The sequence below is a fragment of the Mus pahari genome, chromosome 17 (genome assembly GCF_900095145.1).
Source record: "Mus pahari chromosome 17, PAHARI_EIJ_v1.1, whole genome shotgun sequence".
NCBI lineage: Eukaryota > Metazoa > Chordata > Mammalia > Rodentia > Muridae > Mus > Mus pahari.
Window position 1 is genome coordinate 4561131 of NC_034606.1, and position 17649 is coordinate 4578779.

Sequence of the window (17649 nt, forward strand, 5' to 3'; positions counted from 1 at the left end):
ATATCCGAGAGGAGTCCCAGTGAGGTTCCAGTATCAGTAGTGTATCAGAAGCCAGAGGCCTCATAGGAAACTCACTGCCACGAACATTTGCCAGCAAAGTGTAGACAAAAGTGTATATACCATGGGTCACACTGACACACTACAGCCTCCAAGGGGATGGAGAAACAAGTGTAAGCTTTTTGAAGAAAGACAGGTCACTCTTGCTAAGTTTTTGCTGTTTCCCTGGATTCAGGGGCAGCTGAGCATTGCGCCATTTCCAACCCTATTCTATTTAGAGTCCTAACACTCTTGCATGGTGGATTTTCTGTATCCATTTGGATTCGTTTAAAGTTATCCGTGCCATCACTTACTGAGATTGTGACATTTTAAGCAACTTCTAGTTGTGCACAAAGCAGACCCTCTGCTGGTTTCCCTCCCACCACCTGGTCTCATCCTCACGACAGCGTCTGCACTGTCAATTTCTGTCTCCATCTCAGGAAACAGTGTCCCTTTGTGTGACGCTCAGACATTTGGGAGTACCTCAGACACAGGCAGCTTTGAAACACTTGGAATCTCTTGTCCCGGCTCTACAGCCATTTCTTAAAACACACGCTGAAGAGACAGGGAACTAACAGTTCACTCATGTGCTTATAAAATGCTAAGCAGACATCTTCACCTTACGTGTAGTTTGACAATTTTCAGCTTCACAGTGGTAGGAAGCAATCTACCTTTAGCAGAAATTTCAAAATTTGAATTTGGTTCTTTTCTGTGCAACCATACTGAGCCACCGTGATAGACAGCAGTGTGAGCCTCATGGTCGGGACAGGAAACAACCCGTGCTCTGTAGCCTACAGGGCCGCTAGCAGTCATGTTCAGGGCATGAAATAGATTCAATGCATCCTGACTCAAGATAGTCTCCTTTTGTAATAATTTTATAACTCAATCATATGTTTAGGAACACTTACAGCTTTAAGAAAACACTATGAGATGTGACAACAGGTAGTCCTGTATAGTTAAGGAAGCAGGCACAGACAAATTGAAGTTATAGATTACAAGGAGAATAAGGTAAAAGTCCTTCTATGCTATTGTCTTCCTCTCAGAAGCTTTACATCTTATACAGGAGTAGGAGACTCTCTTGCCTCTCTCCCTGTGGTGGTTTGATTGAGAAATGTCCTGTATAGGCTCAAGTATTTGGGTTCCCAGTTGGTGATGTCATTTGGAAATGGGGGTACAGCCTTGCTAGAGCATGTATTGGAGGCATGTCACCGAAGGCATGCACGGACAGTTTATAACAGTAACCCCACTTCCGGTTCACTCTCTGTATTTGCTGTCTGAGGTTGAAGATACAGTCTTTCAACTTCCTGCCCAGGTATGCCTGCTACCTGTGGTCATGACTCTCCATCACGAATGGTTCTTATCCTTCTAGAGTCATAAGCCAAAACAGTATCTTCCTTCTATAAGTTGCCTTTGGTCATGGTATTTTGTCACAGCAAGAGGAAAGTAGCTGATATACTACTTACATTCAAAGGGAACTACTCTTAACAAAAGAGCTTTCAACTACTCCTCTCAGTTGAGCATTGCATTCCTCCTGGAAGGCCAGGAGATGGCCTGATGTCATTTAAAAAGCAAAAGCATGGACTCACCAATGTCATTGCAAAGGTGAAATTTAAGGAATGTAATCCCAGGTCATCAGCTAGAAAGCGGCTGAACCTGAACTGAAGGCCCAGGTCGGCTGACATCTGATGATTCATGCTTCTCCTTCAGGTCTCTTCCATTCTGGAGGCACACAAGCCTGGGAGTCTTTGGCCCAGTACCATCCATTTTTACGTATGTTAGAGCAAGCCTGATTAAATATTATTGAATCAGATTTTAAAATTTCTTTTTCTTGTTTTTTTTTTAAATATTATTTATTTATTTATTTATTTATTTATTTATTATATGTGTGTACACTGTAGCTGTCTTCAGACACTCCAGGAGAAGGCATCNGATTTTTGTTATGGATGGTTGTGAGCCACCATGTGGTTGCTGGGATTTGAACTCAGGAACTTTGGAAGAGCAGTCGGTGTTCTTAACCACTGAGCCATCTCACCAGCCCCTTTTTGGTTTTTCGAGACAGGGTTCCTCTGTATAGCCCTGGCTGTCCTGGAACTCACTCTGTAGACCACGCTGGCCTCGAACTCAGAAATCCACCTGACTCTGCCTTCCAAGAACTGGGATTAAAGGCATGTGCCACCACGCCCGGCATAAATTTCTTTTTCTTAAGATAAACCCTTAAGTCTTATATCCCAGGGTGACCTCAAAGGCATGATTCTTCTGCGAGACTGCTGGTCTGTGCTACAGTGCCCAATTTAGGTTAGATAGTTTTATCCCTGAATATCAATAACTGAGACGCATCATGGGAGAAATTAACACAGAAGGAATGACACAGAAATTGCAGCAACTGGCCAAGACAAAGGTCATGGCTAGTAAAGAGTGACATCAGAAACAGGGAAGGTGCCTGCCCAGGGAGGGGATGGGAGGACTCCAGGTTTGATGAAGTCAAGAAGGAACTCCAGTCCGGGTGTGGTGGCTCATGCCTTTAATCCTAGCACTTGGGAGGCAGAGGCAGGCAGATTTCTGAGTTCAAGGCCAGCCTGGTCTACAGAGTGAGTTCCAGGACAGTCAGGGCTATACAGAGAAACCCTGTCTCAAAAACAAAAACTATTTTGTTTTTGAACAAAACAAAAAAATCATTAAAAAGAAGAAGGAGGAGGAGGAGGAGGAGGAGGAAGAGGAGGAGGAGGAGGAGGAGGAGGACGAGGAGGAACTCCAGAAGGTCAGGGGCAAAGTTGAATCTACCAGTTTGGCTAAGTCCGTCCCTCTTGGTACGAAAAAACCATCCCAGAATTAAATCAAATGTAGTCAAAGCAAGCGCTTCTCAAGTACTTTTCTGGATTTTTGTGCTTCAGAAAATCAAGTCAAATCTACAGTGTCCATTTTCAGTGCATCCTGGGCGCCACCATAACTGTGTTACAGGCAGAGCATCATCTGAACGGGGATGCTAGGATCATGGCAGTGAGTGAGACGGATGAAGATGTGAGGATGATAGAGAAGGGAAAGGAAGCAATGGGACTTCACTTCCCACACAGAGCCGGGAGGAAGGCGGCAAGGGCTCTGCTTTGAAGAGTCCCATTTCCTTCAACCCTAGGCACCAGCCCCCGTGAGATGATCTGTAATGAGATACACAACAGATACATTCAAGTATTCAACGTACTTGGATGTGCAAAATTTCACAGCTGGTCACGGGTTCATAATAACTCTGTGCCTCTTTCAGGGGGAGCTGCTGTGCCTGCTGAGAGCAGCTTAAAGACTCCTTTGGCAATTTTAACTTCACAATAATAGAAAACACTCCAGGCAGAGTGTGAGAGACCAATCTTGTAAACAGCAGGATGGGAAGGTGTAAACAAGAATGGAAAGAAAACATCCACCCTTTAAAAAACGCTGCTTTTGAGAAGGGAATAGGGATAAACTCAGTTACAAATATCATGGAACAAAAGCTCAGAGAAGTGTGAAGACCCACACCAGGTGACTGTGAGGATCCACTCCCATCTGCCAGCCCCCCACCCCACCCCCGTTTGGCATGAAGCTTGCTTTTACATCCTTCTAATTTTATGTGCTTGTGTTGGGAAGTTCGTTTTTTCTTTCCAAGCAACATGACCAGCATTTTGAGACAGTTGCAACTTTTCCAAGTCTCTTCTTCCTTCACTGAGCCTAACAGCATTGACTTGGAGGATTCATGGCATTCTGGAGGCCATGAATGTCTGTCTTTGTTCGTGCCATCCTTGCATGCAGTGAAAATACATCCATAATCTCATACTGCATCTTCATATAATTCTTATAATCATTTGTGTTGTTAGAAAGATCGAGAATTGTTTATCCTTTCAAATAAGACTACTGTTGACTAAACATGTGCTCTTTGCAGTGGCTTGGGGGTAATAAGACGGAGCAGACACTGGCTTTGAAGACCTCATAGACTGCATGAGAGGAAGAGACTTGGAAACACATGGTGTCAAGCAAGGAGGGGCCACCTTTATCCCTTAGCTGCAGCGATAAGATGCATGGTAAACAAGTGTTTATAGGAAGTCATAATGTTGAACAGGGCACATGTACTAAATGCACACAGAACAGCTCATAAGAGTTTATACATGCTAAGTATTATGTAAACAAACTGAAGCCTGAAATGTGTTAGAAGAAGGAAGAGGAAGGAAAAGAAGAGGGCGAGGAGGAAGAAGAGGGAAGGAGGAGTTGGAGAAAGAGAAGGAAGAGGAAAACAATAATGATTAAGGTTATTTCTTACTAATAAGAAAAGACCAGTTTATATGAGCAGGCATGATAAGGACAGCCCTCTATTTCCATCCCATAAGATTAGTAAGAATAGGAACTCTAAAATAGCCAGGCTGTCCTTTCTTATTTCCTTCTGCCTTGCCCCACTGCAAAGTCAACCTTCTCTGCTCATCCTGATAGAAACTGATTTTATTTCACACAATAGATGCCAATTGACTCTAGAATGATAAACCAATGAGACCTCCAAACTAAATTGATGTCCTTTTGTCTCTGGCATCTCCCACTTGGGCTGTGTACCACTCCCCAGTTGGTGCTTCAAGAATGAGTCATGTATAAAGGAGGTAACTATGGATGAACAAGCACAGCCATGGGCCAGCAGCTGTGCTTTCTAGAAGGTAAAAAGTGATCTTCCGTGATGTTCTTCGACACCCACCCGCCTCAATCTCTTTCTTGCTCAGTAGACCTGCTGTTGGCCTTGACCTCCAAACTGCCTTGCTCAAATTTATTACTGACAAAACTGTGCCATGCATGTTTGATTGTACCAAGAAGGCTATATTGCCAATGCAGTGACTTCTCACAGCACCGGTGGATTATATTAAGAAGGCGCTATAGATGAAGATAGACCAGGACAGTCAGTAAACAGGAAAATCTAAGACCAGACCAGGATCAGGAGACAGGAAAGGCTGCCTCAGAGCTGGCCAGCCTTGGCTGCATGTACAGTTTGATTCTTCTCCAAGGCTATCTGACCCTGACAGTGGAAGTTAAGGTTTTCATTTTATTAAAATAGCTCTCAGCATGAGCAACTGCAGCTGTGATATGACTGAAGGGGAGCCAGGTGGACAAAAATATTTCCATCGCTCCCAGAGTCTGAGAGTTCACCATTGAAGGTGTGTGACTTAGGGTCTTGAAGTCATCTGTTTCTTGGGTTTGGTTTCTTAGCACATGGTTCACTTAGAATGACTAACTCTCAGTTGGAACCCCCTCAAGAAGAGGACTCAGAGGCTAAGATATAAAAGAGATGCCTAGAAAGTGGGGGGGGGGGGAGCTCCAGGACAGGCAGAAAAGGAAGATGTGGATGCTTTGCTTGGCGGACCCCATCCTTGTGCTCCTGAAACAGGGAAAGGTTGTATTGTGCTCCATTTTACAGTGTAAGATTGAGTTAAGAAAAAAATATCAGGGACGAGGGCAGATGGCATTGAGTGCTGTGGACATTGAGCATAGCACTGTGGGTTATCAACACAGAAAGATTCAATATTCTTACTTTCGAAGATCTTGTAGTCTTGGGTCTTAAAGAGACTCTGTCTTTTAGAGAGAAACTATCCGAACAACAAGCAATGTAAGAGAAAGGTGAACAGGCAGGGGGTTCAGACCCTCCATGGGACCTGAACCTCAGGAAAGGAGGGGTCAGACTTGCAGGAGGTAATGTTAGCTTTCCTGGAGACACCAGTCTCAGAGGCAGTACGAGATAAAGGGGGAAACATGAGTTGGTAGACGCCTGCCTAGCTTTGCCATGTAAGCCTACACAGCTAGATCCAGGCGGTACTCGGGTTCTTCCTGAACAAGAAAATCCAACTTGGACTTCGTCACTGGTGAGCAAGATGCCATCAGCATTCCCCCAGGACAGACACCTTACGGCCGATGTACTACACGGAGGTGTGACTCATACAACGCCCTGCTTCCAAGGAAAGCCGCCTCTTCCCACATGAAACCTAATGATCATTGCTGTGACTAGCAGCTGAACACATCTGGAATCTCAGGAAGAGATGAGTCTCCAGATTTATATGTTAAGATGTGTGGCTAATAAATCCGCGGCAACCGGCAGGTCCAAGCACCACCCAGTACAGAAGCACATGGCGGAGTTTAAGGGATACCATAGATCAGGAGCTGAGAGAGATTCTAGGACCTTCCATGGGAGGAGCCTGAGGAAAATGCACCCCTGGGCCTCTCGCTTGTCTCAAACCGGAAAGGTTACCTGTATTTACCTTCACTTAGTGTCTGTATGCTTTTAAAAGACGCCTTTATTTAATTCCTACAAAGAAAACAACCCCAAAGGAGGGAAGGAAAATTTGACCTTTCTGTGATAAATGAGTTATTTCACCAATAGCTCTGTTCCTCGGAACAACAGCTCTTTAAAGCCCTTGGCATAAGAGAAGCCAACACCTACAGCCGGAGGCTTACTGTGAATGAGTGAGGATGGGGGTGGGGGGGATATGGAATGGAAAAAAGGGAGGCAGGGGAGCACTGAAAATCCTGTTCCCTGCAGGTGTCTTAACCAAGTGAGCACGTTGTGGCCACCCCTTCAAGGCAACTGCAGATCTGACCTCTTGTTTATGTCTCATCATACGCTCAGTGATCGCGTTACCCAAACCCGTCCACAGATGCTGGCAGAGTCCTAAGTTCAGTGCAGGCGAGCAGCTGCTGGGCAGGTGTACTCCTGATGCCTAAATACGAAGTAGGGATTCGGAGATGATTTGGCTGTATAAGGAGCCACCAAACCAAGAGGAGAGAAACAAACAAGTGAGATGCCAAATATGCAGGTGGTGGTTACAGTGGTCAGTGGACAGCATGGCAACGCCACATTTTTGGAAGTGATGTTTTATAAGGACTCAGAGTTCATAATAAGAAGTCTGCAAAAATGAGTATAATACATACAAAAGTCAAAATTGTGTAAGCATCATGCATACAACTTCAATGGTATCATTCTATGTATTGTTAGTGAACAGAAGTTTAAAATGAAAGTATAAAAACACCAAGCAGCCTTAAAGTGAATAACCGTGAAAAGCCAGCAATGCTATTATATTATCTGAACTCCGATGAAGTGAGCTTTTAAAATTCACAAACATGGTTGCCATGGAGTCAAGAGCATATTTATGTGCAGATTTGTGTGCTTTTAAAAAAGGCTAGTCAGAGAAATACTGATACATTTAAGAACTATCTCTACATATTTGTTCTGACTCCCCGCTCTTCTTATAACACCAGCCCTCATCTGGTAACTTTGAGGAGCGTTGAAAGCTGCTGATGCCTTTTTGATGTGTGGGTGGGGGAGGAGTAAAATCCATTTGTTTACCTCCAGCTACAACCTGCTGGAAAGCAGGCAGCAAGCACATCCCATGCACTCTGCCTTTTGTAAGTTTGTCCGTCCATGGTGGAGATCCAACATCCCACGACTCATAGCCTGTACATGTAATTCTCATATCACAATGTGCACACCCTCAGGTGGTTCCCACTGATCCACACCAGTGTGATCCTTGCCTGTGACATGCAAGGTGGAGCCAGCCTTCACCTTCAGCCAACTGTGGCATAAACTGGATGGATACCTCCCTAACTGTTTGGCAAGAATCCAACTTAGCAGACTATAGCATTCACTGTCTTCTGCTGAATTTGAGACAATGAGCTGTCCTGTGGAGACAGGGCTATGAAATGCCACAGAGCAAAGAGTACTGGGCAGTTCCTAGATGAGAATCTGTCCAGGTGGCAGCCACAAAGAAAATGGGAGGCTCGGAACTTTAAGTCCCGTATTTGCGGTAGTTTTTAATGTAGCAATAGACAGCACAAAACACATGGGTTTTGTTGTGGTTTGGCTCTAGAATGTCTCACAGGCTCGTGTTCTGAGCCTGTGAGACACTTGTGGCATTGTTTGAAGGCTGTGGGGTCTTGAAGAGGTAAGGCCTCGCTGACAGATTTAGGTCAATCACAACAGGTTCTTGGCAGTTACCCCCTGGTTCCAGCCAGCTTTCTGTGCTATGTGATCAGTAGCAGGTAACTCCTGTCTCCCACACTCCTGCCTCCACAGATGGAGCCACTTGGCCACGATTTCCCTGCTAAGCTAGACTGCTATCTCTCTGAATCCAAGAGCCTGAAGAAACATCTCCTCTCTTTAGTTTTCTGTCAGGTGTCTGCCTCTGTGATGCCAAAGAAACACATTGAATCCCAGTTCTCAGTGCACTCAATCAATTATGTTTTGCCTTTGAGAATTATTTTGTTCTCTTTTTTCTAACTGTTGTTGTTGTTTGCTTGTTTGTAATTTTGTTTTCCAGATGGGTACTCCTGCAGCCAGACAGCTCATGAGCTCAAGAGGCTCCTGGCTTCGCCTCACATGCACTGAGATTACAGATCTGCTCCACCACACCCAGCTTGCTCTTCCTTCCCAGGAGGATACGGATGGAGCTGAGTGCTTTATCAATGTATGTAGTGCATTTCATTTTAAAGCTCGTCGATGAATATCCTCCTCTAGGTAGGAGTCTTGACACACAAATGAATTACACACCAAAGAGATTTTTTAAAAAGATTTTATTTATTTTATTTCCATGAGTACACGGCTGCTGTCTTCAGACACACCAGAAGAGGGCATTGGATCCCATTACAGGTCCTGTCCATGTCCTGGTTCCGTCTCAGAGTCGACCCGGAATATGACATGACATCCAGTCACAATGTTGACTTAGGCATCAGCCTGAAACAATTTCTTATATGTCACTTGCTTTTTGTCACACTGATGATTTTGAAGAGTGCTGGTCAAATATTTAGAATACTAGAATACTAATACAAATACTAGAATTTGTTTTATATTTTCCTCATGATTGGTGTCAGGGAACATGTCAAGAAGAAAACCACAAAGGTAAAGAAAGCGCCCTTCTCACATAGATCGGATTCCTCCTAGTAACTCAGCAGGTCATTGGGACACGAACCTCAGTTCCCTGGGGAGGTGAGACAGACAGAGCTTGCCTGGCAGGCATAAAGCTCTGGTCTCATTCTACAGAGCAGACCACACTCCTGTCTCAAGTAGCATTTGTCAGGCTCTGCCATAGTTTTTCACCCTTCCCATTCTGCACTCGATGGAAGAAAATCACTGTGTAGCCCGTGCTTTGCCTCCTGTCTGTGAACCAGCTGGGTACTTCTGCAGGGTTGGGGGGCGGGAACAGGGGCTCCATCACTTATCTATTTGTCTACCCAATCTTTCACATGAGTGTAGTTCTGTTTCATTCACTCTAGGTTATAGTTCAATGTTGTTTTATTTATTGTGTGGAGCTCTTGGGAATGGGTCCCACATTTGTGTGTGGGGGGGGGGAGTGAGGTGCTTCTCTTTGTCGTTTTTTGTTTTTGTTTTTGTTTTTCTCTTTGGTTTCTGGTGCTGCTAGGTGTGCTGCTGGATACTCGTAGCTCATCTTGCATATTTCCTGCCCTTGTCCTCATCAACCCTTTCTTCAAGAAACCTGACTTTTTAATGCTGAAAACAGAATTGGAAACCAGGGTCCAAGCAGCAGTGTGCACCTTGTTACAAGGGTGTCAATGCTTCTAAAATGAGCCAGTACTTCAATCTCCTCACAGGAGCAACAGATATAACTATATTCATTAATTTTTCTGGACATGGTAGCTCACACCCATACTCCCATCATTTAATAGGTAAAGACAAAGGAATTTCTATGAGTTCAGTGCCAGATGAGCTGCATAGTGGGTCTGGAGTCTATCAGCATGAGATGCAGAATGAGACTTTGTCTTAAAAGAAAAAGAAAAAGAAAAAGAAAAAGAAAAAGAAAAAGAAAACCGAGAAAACACACACACACACACACACACACACACACCAAGCATTTTAAAAAAGAGATTACTATGCACCTGACCTTGCTAGAGCACTTTGCACAAATACAAGCTTAGTTAATGATTGTAATGGTATTGTATCACCAAGAAAGCCAGTACTATTAGATCCATTTTAAGAACGAGAAAACCAAGTCACAGAGAGGAGCCGGCATATGCACATCTACTAAGTAGCAGAGCCAGGGAGAGCACTTGAGCATCTAGATTCAGATTTGACACCTCCCCACCATTCCTCATTGCCTCTCCATACAGGTCAGAAGGCTCAGCAACCTGCTATCTCAAACTGCTGAGTCAACTAATCCTTCTGTACATTCTTAAGGCATACATGTACCCAGTAAGTGCCAGGCTCTGCTGTAATGTCTGCCTGGCACCATTTGAAATACCTCTTGGCCTATGGTCCAACTTAACATGGCAGGGGAAGTTTCTGAGTGTGCCCTAGGAGATAATCTGAGCTCTGTTTATCTTATCTCTGTCCATTTATTAGTTCTGTTGCCATTTCTTATGCTGCACTGATAACATATTTGAACAAAATGATTCCTGTGAAAGCCATTGAATGAAGCCCACACTCCCATGTGGGGCTAAGAGAAGTCTAAATGCTCACTTACTTTAGGGCTGTCACTTTCAGGTGGCTCTACGAGACCAGGTTTGAAGTGACCTGAAAGAAACATACAACATAACAGGAGTGAGTGAAAACTCCTTATAGGGCACATCCTTACCTTGTTAGAGGGGTTGCTGGAGGCTTGATTTGCTTAGCCACTAATGCATTTTGGGAAAGGACTGCAGAACAAAAAGTAGTACAAAAGGCATAGGCCAACACCATGGGAGTCTGGGATTGACTTCTTACTGTTTACAGACTTCTTGGAAAGGGGTAAAGCGTTGGAGAGAAAGGACACTGGAGTAGAGGGGCTCTCATGTATATATATATATACATGTATATGTATGTGTATATATATATTTTTTCTTTAAAAAGTCAATACAGAAGGATGGATAGTTCGGTGGGTAAGAGGTCCTGTTGAATAAGACTGGTGAGCTGGATTTTATCCCAGGAACCCACGATGGAAGTAGATAAGGAAGCCCAGAGCATTGACTAGATTCTCAAGGCAGAAGAGTCTCAGAATAAGACATGATCCAAGTGAACTGCCTTCTACATATGTACCAAAACAGTGAGAAACCACAAGAGGATCAGTCCACAGCACTGGGGAGATAGCTCAGCCAATCAGGAGCCAATAAAGGTAGCATGGATGTTTATGGGGTTGTCTAGACGGATGGCCTCAGAGGTATTAAAATGCACTGTCTTTGAGGAGAGGGTTGAAACACCAGACATGTGTCCATTAGTGATGGGAACAGTCTCGAAAGCATGAGCCCCAAGTTCTAAGTCAGGAATCCACATTAAAAAGCTGTGACGGCACATATTTGTAAGCCAGTGCTGGGGAAGCAGAGCTGGGCAGATCTCTGCGGCTTGCTGGGACCAGCCTAGCTTATAGTGAGTTACAGGCCAATGAGAGACTCTGGCTGGAAAGCTAGGTGAATGGCTGCTGAGGAATGACATCTAAGGTTGTTCTCTGGCCTCCATGTGCATACTGCATACTGCACGCGCGCACACACGCGCGCGCGCGCACACACACACACACACACACACACTTATACACATATACATTTTTTAAGTCAATAAGGAATGGTAGATGGTTCAGTAGTTAAAACATCCTGTTGAATAAGCCTACTTTTCATCCCAGGATCCCATGGTAAAGGCAGATAACCAAGCACCGAGAGTTGACAATGTTTATAGGGCAGGAGAGTCTCAGAACAAAGAAATGATCCAAGTGAGTATCCTGGGGGACTACTAACTCAGCAAGTCTGAGGAAGAAAACTTTGAGACAGATGTGGTCTACCGGTCCCATCACTAATGGACACATGTCTGGTGTTTAAGCTCTCTTTTCAAAGATAGTGCATTTTAATACCTCTGAGGCCACCTGTCTAGACAACCTAATAGATCTCTATAATATAATTCCAAAGCTATCAAGAAGGCCAAAGTCCTCTGGGAAGATCTGCTTTAAAACCCCCAACTGACATCATTGAATTAATAAGCATCCATGCCACCTTTATTGGGGATAAAAGTCTCAAAGACAGTTCAATTGTTTTTACGTCTAAAGGTCCTTCCTGATTTTTTTAAAACACCAAATGTAATAATTCAACATGAAAAGGTAACTCAACTGACGTGTTAGGACACAGAACTACTAATTTCTGTGTTTGTGGGTTTGCTGGTGTGCCAGTTGCTGCCACTGTCACCTCTGTCGACACACCAGAGGCTCTTCTGAGCCTCGATGGAGAACTGAATTCAGGTGCAACAGGACGCAGCGCTTTATCAAGAGTGAACCAATTAATCCCACTGACTACGGAACAGAGGCCGTGTACTTCAGTGGGGCAGACAATTGAACCTCTGTGTGTTCCAGAAGTGACAGCTATTACTTTATTTTTAGTTTCAGCCAACTAATAATTCTGATTTAAAACAGACTTTTGTGTCTTCTTACTCACAGTCTATACATTTAAGATATATTATTGAAAAGCTTTGGTTTAAAGAAAAGTGATCTCTCCAAACAAATTTAGAACTGAAAAAAAAAAAAGTACTAGATAGTTTTTATAGGCTGTCCCTTCAACTCGAAGTTACTTTGGTGACATCCAAACATATCCTAACTTTCAGAATGACATTCTGAAAATGTTTCATTGCTAGGATTTGAAAATGGATGAAGTAAATCCTCAGTGCTTTATACATTTAAAATATATGGAGTCAGCTTTGTTTCAGGCTTTAAGAATTTGTGGGGCTGGGATAAAATGGCAAGTGAATGCACTGACCTGTTGCGGGGCCCTTCTCCAGCATCAGACCCAACAGCCTGCAGAGAACCAAGCTGGCTGATAAGCTAGCGACCAGCACGGGCCAGGAGAATTCGGTCTTTTCTCTAAGCTTCTGCACTAGCTTCAAATCCAGTCACAGAGCACTGTACAGAAACACACTCGAGTCTACCCATTCTTGTCTCTGCCACTAATGGTAGAGCAGGCAAGGTGGGGGTGGATAAGAAAGAACTGATTTCTATAGGCTGTCCTCTGATTTCCACAAGTGTACATGCACACACGCGCGCGCGCGCACACACACACACACACGCACACGCATACACACACATGCACACATCACACATATTCAATATTATGAATATTATATGTAAAAGTATTACATGCACATATATATAAAGAGAAATTTTATAGGCTTTGTCTGTATTTTCAGTCCTCCAAATGCATGTGAAGTTTCCTGTCTGATACAATAGTACAAAGAGGTGGAGCCTTTGAGAGATGATTACATCACGAGAGCTTGTCCCTCCTAAGTGGGATAAAGGCTTATAAAAGAAACCACACAGGGCACTAAATCCCCTGTCGCTAGTCCCTTCTTCTAAGGGAGACTCAAGGAAACCAGTAGCCCTCACCACACACCAGTCTCCAGTACCCTGGTCTTAGACTTTCCAACCTCCGGAACTATGAGAAATAGTATTTTACTCTTTATAGCAACATCGTGAAAAGGGGGATCAAGTTTGTGTTGGTTACTTTACACATTTACCATGACCAAAGGTCCAACAGAAGCAACTTAATGGAGGAAGGATTTATCTTCCTAGAATACAGTCCACTAGCAGGGAAGGTGGGGGAGCTGGGGTGATGCTGCCTGTGATGGCAGAAGTGTGAGAGGCATTGGCTCACACCTTGACTGATCAGGAAGCAGAAAGCTCAGGTAAGTACTAAAGGAGTTATCACCTTCAAGGCCCACCCACAGCAACTAACTTACGCTGGCTGGACCACAATCCTAAAGGTCCCATGACCTCTCAAAATGGCTCCAGCACTGGGCACCAATTGTTCAAAGGTATGCACCTGGGGGCATTAAATTCCTACTTTACATCATGACTCTGGAAAGGAAATACGATGAAGAAGAAAAAATACAGGAGTGGCTTGATGAAGTCTGAGGTCTTGAACATTTGTTAGAAGGGGGTTGATCTTGGAGCAATCACAGAAAGACCACCAACTGTGAACAAAGAATATGCAATCATCCTAAATCTATTTCCATTTGGGTTTAACTTTTCCTTTAAGATCTCTATTGAGAAGTTTATACTTTATGAAGAAACAAATAAATGCATCTGGTTAAATTTATCTCTTCAGCAGCCTAAAGTAAATTTTTTTATGATAATGATAATGCTTAAAGTACTTTATATTTTAATATGCAAATTTCAAAGTTTATGTTCTCCTAAAGCTATAGAAGTTGCAAACATCTGGATCAAACGCAACTTTGAAAAGTTTTAAATGTTATGAGAAGATATTGTGTAGTTATATCACTACTTAGACACTATATCTAACCCCCTGGTCAGCTGTGCTAATCATTCATGCTGATGAGAATGAGTTCTGGTCTGTTAGATTTTGTATACAATTTTTCATCCAAAATCTGGTATTTTCACAGAGCAATATGTTTCTAAAATTTCTTGTAAACTTCCCATCACTCCTTAAATTCCATTTTCATGTGATTTAAAATATGTTTGATAGCTTGTGCTTCAAATTCAATCCTAATTTTCTTAGGAAGTGGGAAAAGCTTAATATTTATTCATCTGGAAAAAATGTACCATGCCCAAACACAATTAAACTGAAAGCAGATGATATTTGTCCTCCCAGGGGCATTTAGCATAAGCTAAATATACTCACAACACAGCTGACCATCCCAAACACAGCTACCAGAGCCAAAGCTATGTCAAGGGCAGTCCTGTCACTGAAGAAGCACACATCCTGAAGGCGGAGACCACACCCGAGCATCACACAATCAACCCACTCTGCTCCACTTCATAAAAGCATCTAATAATTGTTCTCAAGTTTTCTTTCATCTCAATTAAAAATGACTGTGCAGGGGCACAGTGCACGAGTGCCACAGCACACATGACGAGGGCAGAGCATGGCTTCTGGACTTGGTTCTCTTCCCCTTGTGGGTTCTAGGGATTGATCTCAGGCTGTCTGGTTTGTGCAGAGGATGGCTTTACCCACAGAGACATTGTGCTAGCACATAAAAAACATTTGAAAACGTTTTCCCATCTCATTTTCTGCTTTTAGCCCAAGTCCTTAGAAAAGGATTAATCTAGCTCTCTCGAATTTAGTAAACATGAGCATTAACTATAGATAGAGAGGATTTAGTAGGATTCCAACTTGCCTTTAAAAAAAACATTTCTGGACCTACAAGTGTAGCTTGGTAACCAAGCACGTGCTTAGCATGTGCAAGGGTTTGGGTTTGATCTCCATTACAAATAAAATAAGACAAAACCTGTTACTGCCATTGTTAACAATTTTTACTTGGGTTGGGTTCCCCCGGAGCTGGGATTCATTCAAATGCCATTATTATTTGACTTAAGTTACAAGGCATGGTTACTTTTCTTGGTCTAAGTTCCAAAACATATTTGTGGGGAAAAAAATGTTTAGAAATGAATACAAAGAAACCAACCTGATTCCAGAGAACAGAGATTGGCTGCATGAGATTAAAAAAATGTCTTCTTTACATAACCAGCATGTTCCAAACCGTTAGAGTTCTTGGAAGACCCAGATGTTCTGTTTTCTGTCCAGCCCACCTGCAATGGGTCACTCTGGAGAGGACCTGACTACCTCAATTAAGGAAAAATGCCATCACCCAGTAGCCAGACCATACAGGTATCTTATCTAGGGAACATTATGATGCTCACTCCTGAGGAGAAGTCAGCTTACTAGCTGTGGGTCTCCCTTCTCCCGGGAGTCATTGGCCACAGACCCACAAGGACAAAGCGAGCGGGGTGGCTGAACAGGGTTTCAGACATCTCATGAGTACAAATGGAAATGACAGCACTCTGGGACCAGCTTCAGGGAGACACATCAGCTTTACTTGGGGTGAATCAAGGGTTATGTAGTTTTAGGGGAGGGGTTTTAGGGGAGGGGAAGGAATATCCAGGTAGGCCAGGGTCAGTGGCTGAAGGCTAAGGTACAGATACGCCTCATTAGCATGGGGAGACATTCCAGGAATCTCAGGCACTTGCTGAATGGATTCTTATTGTGAGTGGGAAGAAGCCGAACCTGTAATTTCATCAAGGCTACATGGCATTCTGCAGGTAGAGTGTGGGGGTTTCAAGCTCCCCAGACATGGTCAGAGAAGGAGAAGCCCTGCTGACCAAGGGAGTCCGCATTTTATGCCAAACTCAGAAAGCTATATAGACAATGGTAGATGTCAACCTAAATTAGCAGGGCCCAACTATCGTTTGTGTCAGACAAATGAACCAGCAAAGTCATCGAAGCAGGGTAGGAGAAAGACGTATTCATAAACACAGTAACGCCCTGCTCTGTCTTAGTTTTCCATCAGAGTTTGACTGTGAGCTCCGGAGCTGCATGACGAGCCCCAGAACCATGTGATGCTATTATTTATTTTTGGTTGATTGTCTCTCCTCAAGAGGAAGGAAATCCTTGAAGACATAAGAATTTCTTTGATTCATTGGTGCAAAATGGCCTCTGGAAAACAAGCTGATAAGTGCTAAGAATTCCATCAACATGTGTTGCCTAAATGAATGTATACATTACTTAGCAGTTACTCAAAAAAAAAAAAAAAAAGTTCCTTGGAAAGACAGAAGGAAATAATGCTAGGTTATAATAGAAAGCAATTAAATGTGGACATGGAAGATGCTGAAAGTAAGTCTAGAGAAGCCTTTGTGAGAAGTCCTTAGATCCCGAGTGATGACCTATGGACCTCAGAGAATTTTTTCTAGACAGCATGTGGTCTTCTAGAACTGTCTGCCCTCAGTCTCCATGCTCCTCTGCTTACTGTGGATGAACCCAAACACAAGGCAGGCCATCTGATTCTCTCCAGATATTTAGTTTGCATCTCATAAGAGCATAGGAAACTGAGCCACCAGCCACAGCAGCGCCTTGGAAAGATGGTATTGTGGATGGGTCTGATGCCATTTGTATGCTAATTCTACTCTCCTGGGAGGGGTTGTGGACAAGGAGTGAGTCACACGTACTCGGGTGACTTCTTGTGAACCAATCCCCTAATGAGTAAAAGAGCCAATCACTGGGTGAGTAGGTGGGACTTCTGGGTTCAGAGGGAGGAAGAGAGGAAACAGGAGAGAGTTAGGTCTTTTTGGAATGGAGACAGCATATGGGTAAGATGTAGCTGCTAGAGTTTCCCAGTATCATGGCGGATCTGCAAGGATTCACCATCAGAGAAATCAGATGTTAATAAGGCTTATAAGATTAGGTTTTAGTTGTTGTGCCCAGAAACTGAGTTACCATTGTCTCTGAACTAAGTTTGTGTTGCGTTTTCCTTCACAAGACAGCTTGTCTGGGTTCAAGAGAGAAAGCTACAGCAGCAAAGCGTGGGTTTGCCCGATGTGCACCACAAAGGCCATGGGGGATTTGAAGCCTGGGGTTGGTGTGGGAACAACCCACCAGTGGGAACCTAGTGAGCTGCGTGGAGGGACTCTGGAGTTCTGAGTGAGAGTCTCTATGAGATAAAAATAGGTTGGCCATTGCCCTGCAGTGCATGGCAAGCCAGGCCACCAGAGGAACAAGCGCGGGAACGTGCAGGTCTCATTTTTTAAATATTTCCCTCAACAAGATGGTTCATAAATTCTCATGCCTCATACCCCTTTTTTCCAAAGCCTACTTATTCAGTTCTTAACATTCTTTAAACCACTAATATCCCCTCCAATAGCTTCTGGTTTTAAAAAT

The 17649-nt window shown here is 43.6% G+C and overlaps 1 protein-coding gene across 2 annotated transcripts in view; it reads right to left on the reverse strand.

Moving 5' to 3' along the window:
- The window catches only part of Ncald (neurocalcin delta), a 281389-nt gene that overhangs the window by 193627 nt on the left and 70113 nt on the right, over positions 1–17649 (reverse strand). The window contains exon 3 of one of the 2 annotated variants that reach the window (XM_029547881.1): positions 10497–10546. The exons of the other annotated variant lie outside the window; for it this stretch is intronic. The gene's annotated coding sequence lies outside the window, so the exon portion shown is untranslated. The remainder of the gene's footprint in view (positions 1–10496; positions 10547–17649) is intronic. 2 annotated transcript variants of the gene reach the window in all.